The sequence below is a fragment of the Manis pentadactyla genome, chromosome 11 (genome assembly GCF_030020395.1).
Source record: "Manis pentadactyla isolate mManPen7 chromosome 11, mManPen7.hap1, whole genome shotgun sequence".
In the NCBI taxonomy this organism is placed as follows: domain Eukaryota; kingdom Metazoa; phylum Chordata; class Mammalia; order Pholidota; family Manidae; genus Manis; species Manis pentadactyla.
Window position 1 is genome coordinate 113,944,287 of NC_080029.1, and position 25,461 is coordinate 113,969,747.

General features: G+C 37.6%; 1 protein-coding gene across 8 annotated transcripts in view; it reads right to left on the minus strand.

Annotated features, from left to right (window-relative positions):
• Window positions 1-25,461, minus strand: part of DENND4A (DENN domain containing 4A) — a 158,125-nt gene that overhangs the window by 106,871 nt on the left and 25,793 nt on the right. For 6 of the 8 annotated variants that reach the window (XM_057488905.1, XM_057488904.1, XM_057488903.1 and 3 more), the window contains exon 2: window positions 7,449-7,527. The gene's annotated coding sequence lies outside the window, so the exon portion shown is untranslated. Of the gene's footprint in view, window positions 1-773; window positions 851-7,448; window positions 7,528-25,461 lie in introns of all 8 variants that reach the window. The other 2 variants (XM_057488901.1, XM_057488900.1) reach the window with 1 other exon arrangement.

Sequence of the window (25,461 nt, forward strand, 5' to 3'; positions counted from 1 at the left end):
TCATATTTCTTCCAGATAAATTTATTAAAGTAGAAATATACCCGAAGAAAACAAAATCCCTGATTCAAAAAGATATATGCACCCCTATGTTTATCAACACATTATTTACAATAGCCAAGTTATGTAAGCAACCAATGTGTCCATCAATAAATGAACGGATAAAAAGGATGTTATTTATTCAGCCATAAAAAAAAAAAAAAAAAAGAAATCCTGCAATTTGCAACAACGTGTATGGACCTAGAAGTTATTATGCTAAATGAAATAAGCCAGGCAGAGAAAGACAAATACCAAATGATTTCACTTATTTGTGGAATATAAAAACAAAACAAAATGAACAGAACAGCAGTAGACTTACAGACACTGAGAAGTGACTGATGGTTACCACGGGGGAGGGGTTGGAGTAGATGGGTGAGCACGGTGATAGGGGATAAAAGGGCACAAAATTTCTCAATCATAATACAAGTTGGTCACAGGGATGGCAGTACAGTGTGGAGAATACAGCCAATGATTCTGTAATATCTTCCTACGTTGACAGATAGTAACTGCACTAGTTGGGGCTGAGGATTTAATAATATGGGTAACTGTTGAACCACCGTGCTGCATATTTGAAACTAATATAAGATTATATATCAATGACACTTCAATAAGAAAAATTTATTGAAGTAGAATTCTAGGTCAAAAATTTTATAACAAGCTTCTATAAGTGTTCATGTACTTTTATGTGCACATGAATTTCAAATTAAAAGCTGATAGACACATGTCTTAAAAATTACCTCAATAGAGCACTTTTTTATTTCTTCTGTCATTCCATTAGGTCAAAATAGTTAAGCATTTGCTACCTAGTCCAACTCTAAGGACAAAAAATGGCAAGGTTGGAAACCAGAGAAAGCATTTTAAAGATACATGAAAAACAAAAAATCTGAACATAAAAGTTTTGCCAAATTATCAACCATTAATGAAATGGTAAAAAGAACAAAAGTTTCAGATAGGACCTGATGAATAGTCATGAACCCAAGACTTATATATGAAAATGACTGAAAACACAATGTATCAATTCAATGCCCCTCACTCCAATTCACTTCACACTTCACACTAGAAGAAAAATTTTAATGTAATTTCACAGTTAGTTAAGAACCTAATCTAGCTCTTCTTTTCTTACATTATTAGAACTAGAGACCCTCCTTCCCACCTTTCCGAATTTTACCTCTCATTTGTCTTCCAACCAAGGTACCTCTACCTATTGCCCTTTAAATATAGTTTTGCGCTTTTTGTCTTTGACAATACACTATTTCCTCTTTCTGATCAATATGTTCATTGCATTTTTCAAAAATATTTAAATTCATGTGGATTTTGACTTAGATTTTATGAACTGTACAAAATAGCAGGAAGAAAGATTCAACATTCACAGTAATAAATCTGGTTTATATTTTAAGGGTTTCCTATTTTTATTGAGAATAGAAAATATCCTTCTAATTCTCATATAGTTATGATAGAAAATAAACATTTGCATTTTTTATTTATTTAATAAGCCTTTTTCTAAACTGATATAATCTTCATAATTATAGTAAATGACTACATAATATTATACCAAATAGAAATATACAGTACCCCATTTTTCCATTCCCAGTTTGTACTCCAAATATGGGTAGGTTTGTAAAAAAATATTTATTAAAAGAATGAATAGTTTACTTTATAACCTTCCTCCAGCAATGGAGTATTATACTAAATATAATGTCTTTTTTCTATAATCAATTTTATGAACCTCAGTTACCTTGTTGACTTACCTAGTTGTCTTACCTCAGTTACTTCACTACTGAATGTAAGGTAAGCATAGATAAACTAGATGATTTGATCCTACTAACCAATAACCAAAAGCCTCAAGGCCTTAGGCAATATTAGAAATTTATTGAATAAGTAAATGATTCATTCATTCAATGAATTTTTCAAAAATACTTATTAATATCTGGCACTATTCCAGGAGTCAATGACAATACTGATGAAAGCAATAGCCTCTGCCTTCAAGGAGTTTCTTGTTTAGTTCTACTTTTCCACATCTCTTTTTACACTTCTAGCCAGCTTTTCTTCTATTACCTTAACAGATTCCAACTGCTTGCCTTCATCCTGGCCAAACTTTCCCTACCATTTTTACTCTAAAAAGCCTTATGCACAGATGCAACCCCTACTTTATTGTCCCTTTCCCCCATGTCCCTGAAAACTGGCACTCCTTTAACATCAGCATTCTATGGAGATTTTGAAAGGAAAGAAATACTATATATTTAACAGTAGGTTGACTTTCTTTTAAAAAGGTTTAACCCACCCAAGGCAAACCTGGTTTTTTAAAAGTAAGATTTTAACCCAAATTGATGGACAACATGGGGCAAATTTCTTGAGTAAAGGGGTCTTACTTGTCTCCTAGTCTTCTTTGGAACTACCTCTCCTCTCCATATCTCTTCCCAAGCAAAAATCAAAACATAGCTCTTTAATTTGACAGCTCCCTTGTGAAAGATTATCAACCTATGATTGATCACACAAAAAAAGTAAAGATGGGAATAACAGACATTTGGAGGGGAAGGGATCTTATTATTAGTCATAGTCTAATCCCTCTTTATAGCCAAGGAAACTGAAGCATAGAAGGTAGCTTACATAAGGATACCTAGCTAGTTAGTGGCAGAGCCTGGGCAAGAACTCAAGTCCCTAATCCAGTATTTCTTATATTTGAGAATGATGCCTCTAATAAATGATCATTAATACTGGCCAGGGCACATCTTAAGACATCTTCTTTCAATAAGTTATTTTGTGTTATTTGTTATTCATAATCATTATGTGGTGAATATATGCCAAATTCTTAAGATATTTAGTAGATAAGGGGGCTCTTCCGGGGTAACTTCAGAGATGAGTATTGGCATCTGAGCGTGTCTTTTTCTTTCACTGTCCTTATAGAAGGAAGCCATCTATGGCACTCAAAATTGGGCACTTGTCAGCCACTTAAATAGTACTAGCCTGGCTGCTGATCTCAAAAGTCTCGAGCGACAGGTTCCCTTGCGTCTCCCTCAGTGGATCCCCCGTCTCCCTTGGGAGCCGGGAAGGTCACCTGAGTGGAGGCGAGGATTCCCCCTCAGAGGCATCTCCTCGGATGCGAGGGACTGAGGAAGGCCGTGGGCAACTGCGAGAGTCTAGGCTGAGGCTGCACTTCAGCGGCTTCTCAAAGGTCTGCGTGTCTGGAATCAGACTCCGACAGCCCGACTGGGTATCCGTGAGGAGTGTCTCTCTTTGTGTCTCTGACTTTCAGCCTGCTTCTTCAGGCCGCCCTGGCCTCTGAGTGAAGCAGGGCGCTCTTTACTTTCTTTACATGCTCTATGTGTGCCTCTAACTTCATCAATATCACAAAACCTGATGCTCACCACCACAAGGTAGGAGATCTACGCATTGCTCTTATTCTTGACTAAATGCTGTACTTTTTATCTCATAAGAATATGTCCAAGCACCCGTTAGCCACTTAAAAGACGATTAGCATCAGCTACCAGTTTTAAGTCTCGGCTGAAAGATTTCCTGGTGTCTGCAGCTCCTTGATCCCACGCCTCCAGACGGGAATGTCAGGGAGTGTCTGAGCCGATTTTCTACTTTTGTATCCTAATCTGCGGACTCCGAGGGCAGACCGGACTAGTAGACACTGGTCCTTGGATCTCGGCTCTGGCCAATTGATCCAGTGGCACTGAGTGAACCTTCAGCTAGGCTGCTGTCTATGCAAGAGTCGCAGATGACCTCTGACTTCTTGTCTCACAGATCAGATTTCTTAGAGTGGGTGACTAGTAGGATAATTCCCAGGCAGTAGCAGAAACTGGTGTTTAAGAGTATAGACACCCCCTTCACAACTGTACATGGCAGCCTCTGTCTGAATTTTATCTTTGGCCTTAGAAAAAGTTCCCCTGCTCCTCATTCGAAGCAGTCCTCTTGGGACTGTGCCACTTTCTCCCGTGTAGTGTAAATGAAGTTTGTGAAGTAGTCAAGCTGAAAACTGAGCCCAACATGTAAATGGCTCTGTTCTCTTGACCTCTCTTCCTTAGAGGCAGTCATCCTGGGGTACGGCATTTCCTTTCTGCAGCCCCAGGGAAGTGGAACAGGCCTGTGACTGACAGACCACTGCTCTGGCAGCAAGAGGTCACACAGTCCCTGCACTTATCAAACAGGCAGGGGCCTCTCAAAGAATGATCCCGAGTGTACTATGTTAAAGCCTATGCAGAAGAATTTAGGGTCTGGATTAAAACTCCCAAAAGGCATAAAGTAAGAGCACACTGGTGAGGTCCCACTAAATCCAGAGCTCCAAGGTGACTCTTGCTTAGTGGGAAGACAAGAGAGAAATCGAGGCAAAGTACAGGCCATGCTGGTAAGGAGTGGTTAAGTCCAGTTGGCCTGGCAGAGGAGGTGACTGACCACTGTCACCCAGGCTCCAAGGTGAGGCGGCACCCACACAGAGAAAAGGCCGACCAGGTGTAGCACACCTGTCTTTCTCTCTTCCAGATGGGAACATCCTCTTCAAGTTTAAAGCCAGACTCGCCTCTGGCATGCATTCTGAAGAATTGAGAGCAATTTGATCCCCAAACCCTGAAAAAGAAGTGTCTTATCTTCTGCACACAAGCCTGGCCTCAAGACAAACGTTCTGCTTAGAGAGGCTTGGCCCCTGAGAGAAGTATACAATATAATAAGGTTATGCAGCTAAATTTATTTTGCCACAAGGAAGGAAAATGGTAAAAAGTCCTGTGGACTACTACAATATAAAACTGGTATTCTAAATCCTTTTATTGGAAATATATTCTACTTATTGGGTTCATCATTACCCTCAAACATTGAGAGGTTTTTAAACTAGACTCCCTGAGACAGAAATTTATGTTCTGCAATACAGCCTGATTTAAATCTTTCAAAAGAAAAGAATGCTTAAAGAGAGGCTTGACTTTATCATGTTTAGTGAAGGTTTTGTAAGTAATCTAGCATGGTTGTTAAGAACAAGTGAACTAAATAAGTGTAGTTACTGACTTTCTTAATAATTGTGTGTTACAGTGTACTACAAAGTATATACCTACATATGGCTTGAAAATCTTTATGGTAACCTAAAACCTTACAGTTTTGCTAAGTAGAGGTATTTTGTGCTCACTGAGAAATTGTGCTGTAAAGCACATGTTTCCAGAAATTATAAAATGTGTTCATAAATTTGTTAATCTAAAGAATGCTAGTATAACAGTTTATAATAGCTTACTTCTCAGTGTTCACTGAAAACTAAAGTTTCTAATGGTTTTAAGTTCTAATTAAAACAATTAAAAAAATAAGGAAAACATCTGTGCATGCTAGAAAAGATGTGTGTTTTGATAAGAGAAGGTGTAAGGAATGGAAATGCATTTTACAAAGGGTAAAAAAAGGTAACTTTGTTCTAAAGAACAGCTGGTTATTTAAAGAGAGAGAACGCTGAATGTAAAAAAAGAAAGTTGTAGAAAGTTTGTGGAAGAATTGATATGGTCATGCTATGTGAAATTAAAGCAAATGAGTCTTGATAACAATTTTGTTTTCTGTTTGTTAAAAGGACAAAGTTTTCTTAAACTATTAGTCTGCTCTTAATACTGAAAGATTGCAAAGGTTTTTCTAATCGTTTTATCAAAACAGTTTTTCATGCCTAAAGTCTCAATAAGTTAACGGGCATAAATTTCCCTTCTCCTATGATGCTACAAAGAATTTAACTACCATTATAGCTCTACCTCAACTGCAAAATGCCTCCAATGTGCTAATTCTCCACGCAAATAATCACAGATACAAAAGTAGTTTTTTCAAGTTGGGACGAGTATATTTGGGTTACTCCAATGGCAGGATACTTAAATCAAAAGGCTCCCCTCTGCTGGGAGCAAAGAAACCATTCTAATAACCATTGCCCAAGCTTCACCCGGTATTTAGGCTGGCTTCCCAAAGACCACTGTTCACATATAATAACTTTATAGGCTACAGATTGGACAACCCACCCTGATAGCCACTGGCCAGGACCAAACAGTAATCACTGGCTGTGTGGAACTAATCTCTGGCAGTGGCTCCCTCCAGGGTAGATAGGGAGGTGCACTCTGGGATTTCCTTGGTTGCAAGGATGTTGGGCTAAGAACATCCCACACCCTGCAAAATTCCCAAGCCTCCAACATCAATGGACTAGGAGTGTTTTTCATTGATATGGTCACCTAGCCTCTATTTTTATACCAATTCTTGGTTTAGAAAGTGTGATTTGGCATATGAAATCCTTAACCAATTTTACTCAAAAGGCCTTAATACTAAGTTAAACTAATGTGCCAAGCAGCTATACAAAACAGAATGGCACTAGACATCTTAACAGCAGCACAGGGTGGGACCTGTGCTATAATTAAAGTTGAGTGTTGTGTGTACGTTCCAAATTATTCACAAAATGTCTATGGTTCACTCCAGGACTTCCAAAGGCAAGTCCAAGCTATGTGAGGCCCAGAAGTCCCATGGACTACTACGATATGGAGCTGGTTTTCTAAATCCTTTTGAAGCAATAAAACTGCAAATGGTGATGGAAATGGAACCCAGAATGAAAATGCTCATCTCCTGAGTCCTCTCGACAACCAGTAAAAGAGACCTAACTGCACCCTTCACTGCGCCCCCTCTCCGCATGAAGCAGCCAGAGCGGTCATTGCCCCCTTTCCCCTAGCAGCAGCTAGGGTCTCCATCTGTAGAGGGGGAAATGAGACAGGGACCATGGACTTAGACAAAGTATGGTGAGGGCCTCTGGAAAAAACAAAGCAAGACAATCCATTGCGAGATTTGCTTTGGCCTGCTGGAGGGCCCAGTTTATTTTTCTGACTTTACCCAGGTGCTGCTTTTCTTCCTCTAGCCCTAATCAAGTGATTTGAAACCTGGGCAATTTAACAAGCAAGCCCAAAACAACATAGTAAAAACAGGAAGGATTCCATCTGAAAATAAGATTGCATTTAAAAACCCAATTAGTTAAAAAGTAAGTTTCTTAACATACTCTTTAACAAACAGACAATAACTCAGCCCAACTTGGGAGCAAGGCACTCAGTCTTGAGTGATATGCTCCCAGGCCAGGAAGCTGCTATCCTGGGAGGAAATCAGAACAGTAAATTTCTTGTAAATAACCCAGAAGACTAATAAGAAACTTAGTGTCTCTTCAGAGATAAATATTTTAAGACCACTTAGCAGGTCTGCATCCCTAGCCCTTTGTCTCTCAACTGCCTATAAAACCCCTTAGACAATGCACCACCCCAGGACTCTCTTGTCCCCTCCTGGCCTGAGCCAAGAGCTCTGTCCTCTTGCTTTATCTCTAAATAAAAGCCTCTGCCTTGATGTCCTGGGGAAAAAAAAAAAGATACTTAGTAGATGAATGCTTCAGTGTTTAATACAGAAAACAGATAATAGAAACAAACAAAAAAACTACTTACACATTACTGAAGGTTTTTCTCTAAAAATGATGCCAGATTTCAATTTGTGAATTCTGCAAGCTTCAGAGTTTGAGAAATCCTGTATTGAAAAGAATAAGAATTGGGCTTAAATTAATTCCAATCAAATATTTCCCATAAGATGCCTAGGGATACTTGAAATTTTACTAACAGTGATAATTTTCAAACAAAATGATTGCCATTTTTTTCATATAGTTAACAGCCAAAGCAATTTTCAAACACTACAACTTCCAGAAAACACATTTCAGTTAAGAACAGATGTACACTTAAAAAAAAAGAAACAAAGTGAAAAGGGGGAGAAACAGAAAAATAAAAGAATAAGTAATGGCACAAAAAAGTAAATGGGCAAAGAAGCAAAGAGTGTAAGAAAGAAAAATATGACTATTACTGGGGCATTATGTACAGTATCCCATTCCTAGTAGAGCAATAAACAGAATAATTTAAATATAGTTTAAAAATAGAGGAGTAAGGGGAAGATGGCAGCGTGAGCAGGACAGTGGAAATCTCCTCCCAAAATCATATATATTTTTGAAAATACAACAAATAAAACTAAGCCTAACAGAGAGACCAGAGGATACAGTACAACCACCAGGCTACATCTACACCTGCGAGAACTCAGCACCTCACAAAGGGGGTAAGATAGAAGCCACAGCCCGGCAGAACGCAAGCACTTCCCCCACCCGAGCTCACAGGCGGGAGGAAAGAAGTCGGAACGAGGAGGGAGTGGGAGCCCAGACTGCTAAATACCCTGCCCTAGTAATCTGCACCGGGATCTCAGACACACATTGCACGGTGTGCTGGATACTAGGGAAATGGAAAAGTAAAATCTGCGAGTGAGTACCTGCAGTTGGCTCCCCCAGGACAAAAGAAAAGCAAGTGCTTTTTGAAAGTCTTAAAGGGACAGGGGCTTCACAGCTGGACGGAATCGTCGCGGCACACTCAGCCCAGCGGCTGGGAATCCCAGGGAACATCAGGCACCCTAACCCCCTGGATGGCAGCACAGCTATGAAGCCCCTCATGGCGATAAACAGGCTGCCGTTCATTCACCTCCCGTGTGGCCCCAGCAGAGCAGCCTGGAAGCAGCCGCACCCACAGCAGCCACCCAGAGTCCCCTCCCAGCGTGCAGCCAGCAGGGCCAGACCTGGGGCCACCGCCGGTGAGCAGCTGGCCTGCGCAGGCAAAGGCGTGAAAGAGCGCCATTCTGGCAGGAGAGCACACCTGATGCACCTTCCTCTCCCCACAGGGCTCTGGGCTGCCCCAAGGGCTGCTCTCAGTGTGCAGGTAAACGGCATAGGCAGCAGATAAGGATAAGGTGAACAGCAAGCAGGAAGGGACTTTGTTCTCCCAGCTGACACATGCGCTACCTGCTTATGACTACTTCTACCACCATGAAAAGGCAGAAGAATTTGATTCAGACAAGAATAACCCAAACAACCCCGGAGAGAGGACCAAGGAGATAGACCTAACCAATCTTCCTGAAAAGAATTCAAAATAAAGGTCATAACCATGGTGATGGATCTGGAGACAAATATGCAAGAGCTAAAGGATCAAGATGGGAGGGAGAATATAGAAACAAAACAATCTCTGGAAGGATTTAAGAGCAGACTGGATGAGGTGCAAGAGGCCATTAATGGAATAGAAATCAGAGAACAGGAATACAGAGAAGCTGAGGAAGAGAGAGAAAAAAGGATCTCAAGGAATGAAAGAATATTAAGAGAACGGTGTGACCAATCCAAATGTAACAATATCGCATTATAGGGGTGCCAGAAGAAGAAGAGAGAGAAAAAGGGATAGAAAGTGTCTTTGAAGAAATAATTGCTGAAAACTTCCCCAAACTGGGCGAGGAAATAGTCTCTCAGACCATGGAAGCCCACAGAACTCTCAACAGAAGGGACCCAAGGAGGAAAACACCAAGACACATAATAATTAAAATGGCAAATATCAAGGGCAAGGACAGAGTATTAAAGGCAGACAGAGAGAGAAAAAAGGTCACCTACAAAGGAAAACCCCTCAGGCTCTCATCAGACTTCTCAACAGAAACCTTACAGGCCAGAAGAGAACGACACGATATACTTAATGCAATGAAACAGAAGGGCCTTGAACCAAGAATACTGTATCCAGCACAATTATCATTTAAATATGAAGGAGGGATTAAACAATTCCCAGACAAGCAAAAGTTAAGGGAATTTGCCTGCCACAAACCACGTCTACAGGATATTTTAAAGGGACTGCTCTAGATGGAAGCACTCCTAAGGCTAAATAGATGTCACCAGAGAAAATAAAATCACAGCAAAGAAAGCAGACCAACCAAATACTAACTAAAGGCAAAAAATAAAATCAACTACCCACAAAAGCAGTCAAAGGAAACACAAAAGAGCACAGAATAAAACACCTAACATATAAAGAATGGATGAGGAAGAATAAGAAGGGAGAGAAATAAAGAATCATCAGACTGTGTTTATAATAGCTTATTAAGGGAATTAAGTTAGATGGTTAGATAGTAAAGAAGATACCATTGAACCTTTGGTAACCATGAATCTAAAGCCTGCAATGGCAATAAGTACATATCTTTCAATAATCACCCGAAATGTAAATGGACTGAATGCACCAATCAAAAGACATACAGTCACTGAATGGATAAAAAAACAAGACCCATCTATATGCTGCTTACAAGAGATACACCTCAAACCCAAAGACATACACAGACTAAAAGTCAAGGGACGGAAAAAGATATTTCGTGCAAACAATAGGGAGAAAAAAGCAGGTGTTGCAGTACTAGTATCAGACAAAATAGACTTCAAAACAAAGAAAGTCACAAGAGATAAAGAAGGACATTACATAATGATAAAGGGGTCAGTCCAACAGGAGGATATAACCGTTATAAATATATATGCACCCAATACAGGAGCACCAACATATGTGAAATAAATACTAACAGAATTAAAGGAGGAAATAGAATGCAATGCATTCATTTTAGGAGACTTCAACACGCCACTCACTCCAAAGGACAGATCCACCAGACAGAAAATAAGGACGGACACAGAGGCACTGAACAACACACTAGAACAGATGGACCTAATAGACATCTACAGAACTCTACACCCAAAAGCAGCAGGATACACATTCTTGTCAAGTACACATGGAACATTTTCCAAAATAGACCACATACTAGGCCACAAAAAGAGCCTCAGTAAATTAAAAAAGATTGAAATTCTACCAAGCAACTTCTCAGAACACAAAGGTATAAAACTAGAAATAAATGGTACAAAGAAAATAAAAAGGCTCACAAACACATGGAGGCTTAACAACATGCTCCTAAATAATCAATGGATCAAGGACCAAATTAAAATAGAGACCAAGCAATATATGGAGACAAATGACAACAACAGCACAAAGCCCCAACTTCTGTTGGATGCAGTGAAGGCAGTTCTAAGAGGAAAGTATATAGCAATCCAGGCTTATTTACAGAAGGAAGTACAATCCCAAATGAATAGTCTAATGTCACAATTATTGAGATTGGAAAAAGAAGAACAAATAATGCCCAATGTCAGCAGAAGGAGGGACATAATAAAAATCAGAGAAGAAATAAATAAAATTGAGAAGAAAAAAACAATAGAAAAAAAATCAATGAAATCAAGAGCTGGTTCTTTGAGAAAATAAACAAAATAGATAACCCCCTAGCCAGACTTATAAAGAGAAAAAGAGAATCTATACATATCAACAGAATAAGAAATGAGAAAGGAAAAATCATGACAGACCCCACAGAAATACAAAGAATCATTAGAGAGTACTATGAGAATCTATATGCTAACAAGCTGGAAAACATAGAAGAAATGGACGACTTCTTAGAAAAATACTACCTTCCAAGATTGACCAAGGAAGAAACAGAAAATCTAAACAGACCAATTACTAGAAATGAAATTGAATGGGTAATGAAAAAACAACCCAAGAGCAATACCCCCAGGGCAGATGGATTTACTGCTGAATTTTATCACACACATAGAGAAGGCATAATACCCATTCTCCTTAAAGTTTTCCAAAAAATAAAAGAGGAGGAAATACTTCCAAACTCATTCTATGAAGCCAGCATCACTCTAATACCAAAACCAGACAAATACCCCACAAAAAAAGAAAATTTACAGACCAATATCCCTGATGAACATGGATGCAAAAGGACTCAACAAAATATTACCAAATCGAATTCAAAAATACATCAAGAAGATAATACACCATGATCAAGTGGGATTCATCCCAGGGATGCAAGGATGGTACAACATTCAAAAACCCATCAACATCATCCACCACATCAACAAAAAGGACAAAAACCACATGATCATCTACATAGATGCTGAAACAGCATTTGACAAAATTCAACACACATACATGATAAAAACTCTCAACAAAATGGGTGTAGAGGGCAAGTACCTCAACGTAATAAAGGCCATATACGACAAACCCATATCCAAAATCGTACTTAACAGCGGGAAGCTGAAAGCCTTTCCTCTAAGATCGGGAACAAGACAGGGATACTCACTCTCCCCACTGTTCAACATAGTTCTGGAGGTCCTAAGCCACGGCACTCAGACAAAACAAAGAAATACAAGGCATCCAGATTTGTAAAGAAAAAGTCAAATTGTCACTATTTGCAGATAACATGATATTGTACATAAAAAACCCTAAAGACTCCAATCCAAAACTACTAGAACAAACATCTGAATTCAGCAAACTTGCAGGATACAAAACTAATACACAGAAATCTGTTGCATTCCTATACACCAACAATGAACTAGCAGAAAGAGAAATCAGGAAAACAATTCCATTTACAAATGCATCAAAAAGAATAAAATACCTTGGAATAAACCTAACCAAGGAAGTGAAAGACCTATACTCTGAAAACTACAAGACACTCTTAAGAGAAATTAAAGAGGACACTAACAAATGGAAATTCATCCCATGCTCTTGGCTAGGAAGAATTAACATTGTCAAAATGGTCATTCTGCCTAAAGCAATCTACAGATTCAATGCAACCCCTATCAAAATACTAACAGCATTCTTCAACGAACTGGAACAAATAGTTCTAAAATTCATATGGAACCATAAAAGACCCCAAATAGCCAAAGCAATCCTGAAAAGGAAGAATAAAGCAGGGGGGATCATGCTTCCCAATTTCAAACTTTACTACAAAGCCACAGTAATCAAGACAATTTGGTACTGGCACAAGAAAGATCCACAGACAAGTGGAACAGGACAGAGAGTCCAGATATTAACCCAAACATATATGGTCAGTTAATATACAATAAAGGAGCCATGGACATACAATAGGGAAATGACAGCCTCTTCAACAGCTGGTGTTGGCAAAACTGAACAGCTACATGTAAGAGAATGAAACTGGATCACTGTCTAATTCCATACACAAAAGTAAACTTGAAATGGATCAAAGACCTGAATGTAAGTCATGAAGCCATAAAACTCTTAGGAAAAAAGATAGGCAAAACTGTCTTGAACATAAACATGAACAATTTCTTCATGAACATATCTCCCCGGATAAGGGAAACAAAAGCAAAAATGAACAAGTGGGACTCTGTCAAGCTGAAAAGCTTCTGTACAGCAAAGGACACCATCAATAGAACAAAAAGGCATCCTACAGTATGGGAGAATATATTCATAAATGACAGATCCGATAAAGGGTTGATATCCAAAATATATAAAGAGCTCATGCACCTCAACAAACAAAAAGCAAATAATCCAATTAAAAAATGGTCAGAGGAGCTGAACAGATAGTTCTCCACAGAAGAAATTCAGATGGCAAAAAGACACATGAAAAGATGCTCCACATCGCTAGTCATCAGAGAAATGCAAATTAAAACCACAATGAGATTATCACCTCACACCAGTAAGGATCACCATTATTGAAGAGACAAACAACAACAAATGTTGGCAAGATTGTGGAGAAAGGGGAACCCTCCTACACTGCTGGTGGGAATGTAAAGTAATTAGTTCAACGATTGTGGAAAGCAGTATGGAGGTTCCTCAAAAAGCTCAAAATAGAAATACCATTTGACCCAGGAATTCCACTTCTATGAATTTACCCTAAGAATGCAACACTGCATTTTGAAAAAGACAGATGCACCCCTATGTTTATCGCAGCACTATTTGCAATAGACAAGAAATGGAAGCAACCTAAGTGTCCATCAGTAGATGAATGGATAAAGAAGATGTGGTACATATACACAATGGAATATTATTCAGCCATAAGAAGAAAACAAATCCTACCATTTGCAACAACATGGATGGAGCTAGAGGGTATTATGCTCAGTGAAATAAGCCAGGCAGAAAAAGACAAGTATCAAATGATTTCACTCATCTGTTGAGTATAAGAACAAAGAAAAAACTGAAGGAGCAAAATAGCAGCAGAATCACAGAACCCAAGAATGGACTAACACTTACCAAAGAGAAAGGGACTAGGGAGGGTGGGTGGGAAGGGAGGGATAAGTGGGGGGAAAAACGAAAGGGAGCATGTATAATGAGGAGGGTGCACGGGGAGGACTGTACAACACAGAGAAGACAAGTAGTGACTGTATAGCATCTTACTACACTAATGGACAGAGACTGTAATTGGATATGTTGGGGGGACTTGGTGATGGGGGGTGTCTAGTAAACATAATGTTCCTCAGGTAATTGTAGATTAATGATACCAAAAGAAATAAATAAATAAAGAGAAAAAAATAGACTAAAGTAACTTCCATATACATAATGAATTTCAAATAAGTCCATACCTGAAAGTATTTTCTCTTAATTACAAATTTAAAAAATACTACTTAAATAGCACCTACTTAACAAGATATGGTTGGGATATCATCAAAGAACCCAGGTCTTCTGACCAAGATAATAAGCAATGTGTTATGGGATTCAATATGCCATTACCGTATTTTCTTAACATTGAGTAGTTTAGTAAGTTGTAGTTATGAATAATCTTAAACAACAAATGGAGAGATGATGACACTGACATCATCTTAGGGTATACCCAATCCAACTGTATTGCACCAGTTTAATGTAGATTAGGTTTATAATGCTGGACACACACAGACACAGGAGTTTCATTAAGAGTCAAAAGCTTTTATAAGAAAGCAAGTTGAAATTCAGTAATCACAAGCACATCAAGATCAAGAAACCACAGATTTAATCAATATGGAGCATATATTAATGACAGGGAAATTGCAGCAACGGATGCCAGATTTCCTAACTTGGTGGGTCCCTGATATATGTGTTTCTGTGGGAAGTGGAAGAGAAGCATGTAAAGAGCCAAAATTATTTGAGTCAATATTCGATAGAGTGTCTTAGAATGGAGTGGAAGGTAAGTATCATGAAATGAATACATGAGAAATAAAATTTAAACAAACCTTTTCTGCTTTCGACTGCTAAAAATAGTCAGGATAGATATAAGTGTTTAAAAACTAGACCACCATTCCACCTCAGATTCGCTAAAAACTTTTGGGCATATATTCAAAGATTTCTAAAATCTTACTGCAGGATAGGTAGCACAGAGATAATGGGACTTGTGTAACATCAGACTAACATTTGCATATAGGGCTCCTAGAAGGAAAAGAGAAAGAGAAAGGGGGAAGAAATCTTATTCGATGAGATAATGGCTATACATGGAGACTACTGAAAACAAATATACAGCAGTTCAAAATATGCGGGATTCCACCAAAGCAGTTCTAAAGGGAAGTACATAGCAATACAGGCCTACATCAAGAAACAAGAACAATCCCAAATAAACAGTCGAAACTTACAACTAAAGCAACTAGAAAAAGAAGTACAAATGAAACCCAAAGTTAGTAGAAGGAGGGACATAAAAAAGATCAGGGCAGAAATAATATAGAGAAGAATAAAACAATAGAAAAAAATCAATTAAACCAAGGGCTGCTTTTTTGAGAAGATAAACAAAACAGACAAACCCTTAGCCATACTTATCAAGAAAAAAGAGAATAAGTAAACAAAGTAAAATCAAAATGAAAAAAGAAATAGTTACAACTGACATCATAGAAATACATAGAATTATTAGAGAATTCTATGAAAAATTATATGCCAATAAACTGGAAAACCTAGAAAAAATGGACAAATTCCTAGAAAAGGACAACCTTCCAACACTGACCCAGGACGAAACAGAAACTCTGAACACACCAATTACCAGTAATGAAGTTGAACTGGTAACCAAAACTCTCCCAACAAACAGAAGTCCAGGAGGAACTGATGGCTTCGGAGCTGGATTCTACTAAACTTTTAAGAACTAATACCATCCTTCTTGGAGTATTCCAAAAAGTAGAAGAGGAATGAATACTTCCAAACTCATTCTATGAGGCCAGCATCACTCTAATACCAAAACCAGACAAAGACAATACAAATAAAATTTTAGACCAATATCCTTGATGAACATAGATGAAAAATATTAGCAAACTGAATTAAAAAATACATCAAAATAATGATCGATCACAACCAAGTGGGATTTGTTCCAGGGACTCAAGAATGGTACAATATTCATAAGTCAATCAATGTGATACACCACATTAATGAAAAGAAGATAAAAATCATATGATTATCTCAATAGATGCTGAAAAGCACTTAATAAAATTCAACACCACTCACGATAAAAGCTCTTAATAACATGGGTATAGAGGGAACATACCTCAAGATAATAAAGGCCATATATTACAAACCTATAACTAACATCATACTCAATGGAGAGAAGCTGACAGCTTTTCCTTGAAGATCAGGAACAAGACAAGGAAGCCCATTCTCCCCACTTTTATTCAACATACTTCTGGAGGTACTAGCCACAGCAATCAGACAACACACACACAAAAAAGGCATCCAGACTGGTAAAGAAGAAGTTAAACAGTCCCTTTTTGTAGATGACATGATATTGTACATAAAAAACCCTAAAGACTCCAATCCAAAACTACTAGATCTAATATCTGAATTCGGTAAAGTTCCGGATACAAAATTAATACACAGAAATCTGTTGCACTGCTATACACTAATGATGAACTAGCAGAAAGAGAAATCAGGAAAACAATTCCATTCACAATTACATCAAAAAGAATAAAATACCTAGGAATAAACCTAACCAAGGAAGTGAAAGACCTATACCCTGAAAACTACAAGACACTCTTAAAAGAAATTAAAGAAGATACCAATAAATGGAAACACATCCCGTGCTCATTGATAGGAATAATTAATATTATCAAAATGGCCATCCTGCCTAAAGCAATCTGCAGATTCAATGCAATCCCTATCAAAATACCAAGAGCATTCTTCAATGAACTACAGCAAATAGTTCTAAAATTCATATGGAACCACAAAAGACCTTGAATAGCCAAAGCAATCCTGAAAAGGAAGAATAAAGCTGGGGGGATTATACTCCCTGACTTCAAGCTCTACTACAAAGCCACAGTAATCAAGACAATTTGGTACAGGCACAACAACAGACCCATAGACCAATGGAACAGACTAGAGAGACCAGATATAAACACAAGCATATATGGTCAATTAATATATAATAAAGGAGCCTTGGACATACAGTGGGGGAAATGACAGCCTCTTCAACAGCTGGTGCTGGCAAAACTGGACAGCGACATGCAAGAGAATGAAACTGGATCACTGTCTAACTCCATACACAAAAGTAAACTCGAAATGGATCAAAGACCTGAATGTAAGTCATGAAACCATAAAACTCAGAGAAGAAAACAGACTACTTCTTCATGAATATATCTCCACAAGCAAGGGAAACAAAAGTAAAAATGAACAAATGGGACTACATTAAGCTAAAAACCTTCTGTACAGCAAAGGATACCATCAGCAGAACAAAAAGGCACCCTACAGCATGGGAGAATATATTTGTAAATGACATATTCAACAAGGGGTTAACATCCAAAATATATAAGAATTCACATGCCCCAACACCCTGAAAGCAAATAACCCAATTAAAGTTGCCCAATTAAGATGGCCACCATCGAAAAGAGTAGGGAACAACAAATGCTGGTGAGGATGCAGAGAAAGGGGAACCCTCCTACAATGCTGGTGGGAATGTAAATTAGTTCAACCATTGTGGAAAGCAATATGGAGGTTCCTCAAAAAACTAAAAATAGAAATTTGAACCAGGAATCCCACTACTAGGAATTTACCCTAAGAATGCAGCATCCCAGTTTGAAAAAGACAGATGCACCCCTATGTTTATCGCAGCACTATTTACAATAGCCAAGATATGGAAGCAACCTAAATGTCCATCAGTAGATAAATGGATAAAGAAGATGTGGTACATATACACAATGGAATACTATTCAGCCATAAGAAAGAAACAAATCCTACCATTTGCAACAACATAGATGGAGCTAGAGGGTATTATGCTCAGTGAAATAAGTCAGGCGGAGAAAGACAAATACCAAATGATTTCCCTCATTTGTGGAGTATAACAACAAAGCAAAACTGAAGGAACAAAACAGCAGCAGACTGAAAAATTCCAAGAAGGGACTAGCAGTTACCAAAGGGGAGGTATGGGGAAGGGTGGGTGGGGAGGGAGGGAGAAGGGAATTGAGGGGTATTATGATTAGTACAAATGGTCTTGGGGGAGATCATGGGGAAGACGGTGTAGCACAGAAAAGACAAGTAGTGACTCTGTGGCATCTTTTTTTTTTTTCTATCACTAATATACACTTACATGAGCAACACTGTAGTTCTAGATTCCTCCCATTATAAAGTCCCCACCACATACCCCATTACAGTCACTGTCCATCAGCATAGTAAGATGCCATACAATCACTACTTGTCTTCTCCGTGCTATACTGCCTTCCCCATGCCCCCCACCCCACATTATGTGTGCTAATCATAATGCCCCTTTTCCCCCTTATCCCTCCCTTCCCACCCATCAACCCGCCTCCCCAGGCCCTTTCCCTTTGGTAAGTATTAGTCCATTCTTGGGTTCTGTGAGTCTGCTGCTGTTTTGTTCCTTCAGTTTTTGCTTTGTTCTTATACTCCACACATGAGTGAAATCATTTGGTACTTGTCTTTCTCCACCTAGCTTATTTCACTGAGCATAATACCCTCTAGCTCCATCCATGTTGTTGCAAATGGTAGGATGTTTTCTTCTAATGGATGAATAATATTCCATTGTGTATATGTACCACATCTTCTTTATCCATTCATCTACTGATGGACACTTAGGTTGCTTCCATTTCTTGGCTATTGTAAATAGTGCTGCAATAAACATAGGGGTGCATCTGTCTTTTTCAAACTGGGATGCTGCATTCTTAGGGTAAATTCCTAGGAGTGGAATTCCTGGGTCAAATGGTATTTCTATTTTGAGCATTTTGAGGAACCTCCATACTGCTTTCCACAACAGTTGAACTAATTTACATTCCCACCAGCAGCGCAGGAGGGTTCCCCTTTCTCCACATCCTGCCAACATTTGTTGTTGTTTGTCTTTTGGATGGTGACCATCCTAACTGGTGTGAAGTGATAGCTCACTGTGGTTTTAATTTGCATTTCTCTGATGATTAGCAATGTGGAGCATCTTTTCATGTGCCTGTTGGCCAGACTCTGTGGCATCTTACTACACTGATGGACAGTGACTGCAGTGGGATATGGTGGTGCACTTGATAATTTGGGTGATCGTAGCAACCACATTGCTTTTCATGTGAAACCTTCATAAGAGTGTCTAGCAATGATACCTTAATTAAAAAATTACATATTGTAAATGCTTTTATGTAGCTATAATTGTATCTAAACAATTTATTGTATTCATTGTTTTCTAAATTTACTTGTATTTATTTGCTTTTTTTAAATTGAAGTATGATTGATATACAATCTTATATTAGTTTCAAGTATACAGCACAATGGTTCAACAGTTACACATATTATTAAATTCTCACCCCCACTAGTGCACTTACTATCTCTCAACATAAGATGTTACACAACCATTTGATCAATAAATATGAGAGATGCCCTCTCAAAAAAAAAAATGTTACAGAATCATTGGCTATATTTTCTATTCTGTACTACCATCCCTGTGACATATTATGATTGAGAATTCTTATGCCCCCTTGTTTTCCCCCATCTTCCCCAAGTGTTCACCCCAACCCCTCCCCCATGGTAAGCACCAGTTGCTTCACAAATGAGATCATTTGGCATTTTTCTTTCTCCACCTGGCTTATTTCCCTGAGCATAATACCCTCTAGATCCATCCATGTTGCTGCAAATGGTAGGATTTCTTTTCTTTTTATGGATGAATAATATTCCATTGTGTATATGTACCACATATTCTTTATCCATTCATCTACTGATGGACACTTAGGTTGCTTCCACATCTTGGCTATTGCAAATAGTGCTGCGATAAACATAGGGGTACATATATGTCTTTCTGATTCAGGAACTTCTCTCTTTTTTCTGTTTGTTTCTTTGTTTTTGGGGTAAATTCCTAGGAGTGGAATTACTGGGTCAAATGGTATTTCTATTTTTAGATTTTAAGGAACCTCCGTATTGTTTTCCACAATGGTTGCACCAATTTACATTCCCACCAATAGTAGAGGAAGGTTCCCATTTCTCCACATCCTCACCAACACTTGTTATTTCTTGTCTTTTGGATAGTGACCATCTGAACCAGTGTGGGGTGATATTTCATTGTGGTTTTGATTTGCATTTCCCTGATGATTAATGATGTGGAGCATCTTTTCATGTGCCTATTGGCCATTTGTATTTCTTCTTTCAAAAAATGTCTGTTCAGGTCCTCTCCCCATTTCTTAATTGGGTTATTTGTTATTTTGAGTGTTGAGGTATATGAGTACTTTATATATTTTGGATGTTAAACCCTTATCAGATGAGTTGTTTGTGAATATACTCTCTCATACTGTAGGGTGCCTTTTTGTTCTACTGATGGTATCCTTTGCTATACAGAGCTTTTTAGATTGATGTAGTCCCACTAGTTCATTTTTTATTTTGTTTCCCTTGTCTGAGGAGATGTGTCCAGGAAAAAGTTGTTCATGCTTATATTCAAGAGATTTTTACCAAGTTTTCTTCTAAGAGTTTTATGGTTTCATGACTTACATTCAGGTCTTTGATCCATTTCAAGTCTACTTTTGTGTAAGGAGTTAGACAATAATGCAGTTTCATTCTCTTACATGTAACTGTCCAGTTTTCCCAACACCAGTTGTTGAAGTGGCTGCCTTTTCCCCACCGCACATTCATGGCTCTTTTATCATATATTAATTGACCGCATATGCATGGATTTATATCTGGGCTCTTTAGTCTGTTCCATTGGTCTATGGGTCTGCTCTTGTGCCAGTACCATATTGTTTCGATTACTGCGGCTTTGTAGCAGAGCTTGAAGCCAGGGAGAGTAATGCCCCCAGCTCTCTTCTTCTTTGTCAGGGTTGCTTTGGCTATTTGGGGTCTGTCGTGGTTCCGTATAAATTTTAGGATTGTTTGCTCTAGTTCATTGAAGAAGGCTGTTGGTATTTTGATAGGATTGCACTGAATCTGTAAATTGGGCAGGATGGCCATTTTGACAATATTAATTCTTCCTATCCATGAGCATGGGATAGATTTCCATTTATTTATTTCTTCTTTAATTTCTCCAATGAGTGTCTTATAGTTTTCAGAGTAAAGGTCTTTTACCTTCTTGGTTAGGTTAATTTTGAGGTATTTTAATATTTTTTTGATGCCATTGTACATGGAATTGTTTTCCTGATTTCTCTTTCTGCTATAAGTGCATATTAATATACAGACACCTCTTGCTTCTACAGACTATAAAAAATTCAAGGGCAGGACACTTGTCTTTCTTTTATTCCCTTACATAAATTGTATAGTTTTAAACATATGGTAGCTGTGTAAATGTTTACTAAATGAATGAGGCCAACACAGTAGGAAAAAAATGGGAAAGTTAAAATACCACAGAATCATAGCATTTTAGAGCTAAGGAGGGTCCTTGGAGATTTGATCTCATTCTTCTTTTTATAATTGAATAAATTGAGGCATGAAAGATTAAACAGCTTGCCTAAGACCAAATATATCAATTTATGACTCAGTTCTCATGGATTTTAATTTGGAGTTCTACTATACCATACTTAGTTCAAGATGGAAGAGAAGAAAGCAATTCCCTGGGAAGACCTGTGTGTTAATTAGTGAAGTAGACTTTGATGGACAGAAAAAGTTAATAGGTAAGTGGGAGAAGTTAAATTGGTTAAAGAGAGTGGGGCAATTAGCAGGTAGGAAAAAGAACAGATGAACAAAAACAACAGAAAAGTAAAATAGAAATGGAAATAAACTGAATAAAGAGATATTGGAAGAAAAGGAATAAAAGAGATGCAAGGGGATGTATAAAAAGGATAAAAGTGAAGAACAGTACAGAAAGGAAGGAGAAAAGGGAGTAATAAAGGATGGGGAAATGGTATCCTGAGAAGTTTTAATGACATTTAAATTCTTTTAAAATGAAGAGACCATCAGATTTAGCATCCCTATAGTGAAATCAGATTCCCTATAAACTAACAGTAAAAAAAAATAAACTACCAATCTTGTACTGAAAATCTATTCATATTTAGCACTGTATATTAAATGCACTCTAAACTGGTCTAGAGTGAACAGGAAGTTTGGTTTTTCAATTTTGTCTCTTGCACCATCTTTTTTTTTTACTTAACTTCCCACATGCATACTACTCCCACATCACAAAGTTCTTACTTCATCTTTGAATTATCATAGGCATTTTTTAGCTAGTATATAGAATGAATTGTTGCCTCCATTGAAATCTTCCCAAAAGTTCTCTCAAGCACATGATATCTAGTTGTTCTTCTCTATTTCACAGCCACACACATGCTATTCAAAACAGTACTCACTTGATTTACATGAGATAAATAAAATTCAGCTATCTAAATATATAATAAAAAGAAGATCCACTGATTAAAAATTATCACCTTTCTTGAAAAGTAGATATACAAGTTTATAGTTCTGTCATTTGATTAATGTTTGATTAATGTTGAACATTTCAATTTCTTAATTATTTCACCTATTTAAATATACTTTAAGCCTTTTTAAAAATCCCTTTCCACGGGGAACCCTCCTACACTGCTGGTGGGAATGTAAATTAGTTCAACCAATTGTGGAAAGCAGTATGGAGGTTCCTCAAAATGCTCAAAATAGACTTACCATTTGACTCAGGAATTCCACTCCTAGGAATTTACCCTAAGAATGCAGCAGCCCAGTTTGAAAAAGACAGATGCACCCCTATGTTTATCGCAGCACTATTTACAATAGCCAAGAAATGGAAGCAAGCTAAGTGTCCATCAGTAGATGAATGGATAAAGAAGATGTGGTATATGTACACAATGGAATATTATTCATCCATAAGAAGAAAACAAATCCTACCATTTGCAACAACATGGATGGAGCTAGAGGGTATTATGCTCAGTGAAATAAGCCAGGTGGAGAAAAGACAAATACCAAATGATTTCACTCATATGTGGAGTATAAGAACAAAGAAAAACTGAAGGAACAAAACAGCAGCAGAACCACAGAACCCAAGAATGGACTAACAGTTACCAAAGGGAAAGGGACTGGGGAGAATGGGAGGGAAGGGAGGGATAAGGGTAAGGAAAAAGAAAGGGGGTGTTACGATTAGCATGTATAATGTGGGGGGGGCATAGGGAGGGCTCTGCAACACAAAGACAAGTAGTGATTTTACAGCATCTTACTATGCTGATGGACAGTGACTGTGAAGGGGTATGTGGGGGGAGACTCGGTGAAGGGGGAGCCTAGTAAACATAATGTTCTTCATGTAATTGTAGATTAATGATAACAACAACAAAAATCCCTTTCCACTTTCTCTACAAACTAACAAATAACACATTTACTTATTAATAAGCACCTAAAAAGGACTTTGAGAATTAACTAATACTGGATACAACTTTGAGAATTCTGTTATTCTTCCTGTAATAAAGATTGATGCAACTTTTTTTAATTTAGAGAACTTACTAGAAGATCAACAACTATAAATAAATAGTTCATATACAAGGAAATCTGTAACACTTGGAAGGACTGTTAGCCTTGCAAATAATAAAAGACATTAAACTTTGAGGTACTATATCATATACAGTAAACTAACAAATATGAATAAAAAACACTAAACCCAATGCTGGTAGTGCTGTAAGGGAAACAAGCACACTTAAAAATTATTAATGGCACTATGAATTAGAATAATTTTTCTAAACAGTAACCCAGCAATTACTTTTAACTAATTGTACTCTTATCAGCTAATTCTATTTTGGTGAAATCTCAAGAAAACATAATTTTAAAAACTCAAATTGTTGGTCTAGATTATTTACAACTGTATCTCTTTAATGATTCATAGAATTTTAGAATAGAAAATGATCTTAAACATCTTCTGATTAAATCTCATCACCTTGTGGATAAGAAAATTAAAGTGTTGAAAGGCAAATTTGACTTGCCCAAGTAGCATGGTTCAGCAGTTGTAGTGCAAGTCCAGAAACACCTTATCCCAGATCTCCTGCTACTATACCATGCAGACTATTCCACAGATGCCTGAAAAATGACTCAGGATTGACAAGAATAAGTAGATAAGCTTAGTGAGGCTAGATGACCCATTGCTCTTTCTAAACATTCTTATGGCCAGAACTAGCCTAAATCAAAGTATATCTCCTATTCTTTAAACTCCCTTAACCTACTTTGAGCAATCAAACCAACCTCCAGGATCTTCCCTTTTTATTCCCAAGAAAATGTATTCATCCCACTAACTGCTGTTCACTTTCAAATTTATATCACCAACCATGACTCTCCACTGAGACCCAAAATGCCTACTTGATAGCTCTACCTATATATCTAATAGCCAAAACAGAACTATTTCTTTGGCAAAACTCCACCTTTAGACCTAAACCCATTTGTCTGCCACATATACATATATTTATACTCTGAAAATTCACCAGGAAGGGCATAAATTTGAGTCTGGGATTTTCCCTGTATATAGCATTAGTCAATGTAGTTGATATTTTCATGAGATTCAGGAAAGAAAAAGTAAACACTGCAAGAGTACAAGGGAGGATGAAAAGAGAAAGAAGGCCAACAACAGAACAACCTATCTCAGAGGAAACAGACCTTATGGTCCAGAATAAAAACAGTTCTTAAATAAGCATGACAAATATCCTAGGAAACTGAAGTATTAGGAAAATAATGAAGATAGGAGATAATGATGTTCAGAAAATAATGAAGAACCAACTAGAGATATTGGGCACTAAAAATATAATAACTGAAATTTTAGAAGTCAGATAGGTTAAACAATAAAATGAATATAATCAAAAATAAAAATCAGTGAGATGATCAGAATGGGACATGAAGGAGGCAAAAAGAAATGGAAAAACATGTATTATAAAAGTATAAAACTATGGAGACTTAAAAGAATGAAAAGACAACCTACAGACTGGGAGGAAACATTTGTAAAAGACATATCTGATATAGGACTATTACCCAAAATATATAAAGAACACCTGAAATCCAACAATAAGAAAATGAACCACTTGATTAAAAATGGGCAAAAGACCTGAACAAACACCTTACCAAAGAAGATAACAGATGGCATGTAAACATTAAAAGATGTTCCATATTACATGTCATTAGAGAAATGCAAAAATAACAATGAGATACTACTACCTCCCTATCAGAGTAGTGGAAATACAGAACAGTAACAACACCAAATGATGGCAAGGATGTGGAAATCATTCACTGCTGGTGGGAATGCAAGATGATACATACACTCACTTTGGAAGCAATTTGACAGTTTCTTACAAAACTACACGTACTCTTATATGATCCAGCCATCGCAATTCTTAGTATTTACACAAGTGAGTTGAAAACATGTTCACACAAAAACTTGTACATGGATGTTTACAGCAGCTTTATTCATAACTGCCACAACTTGGAAGGAACTAAAATGTCCCTC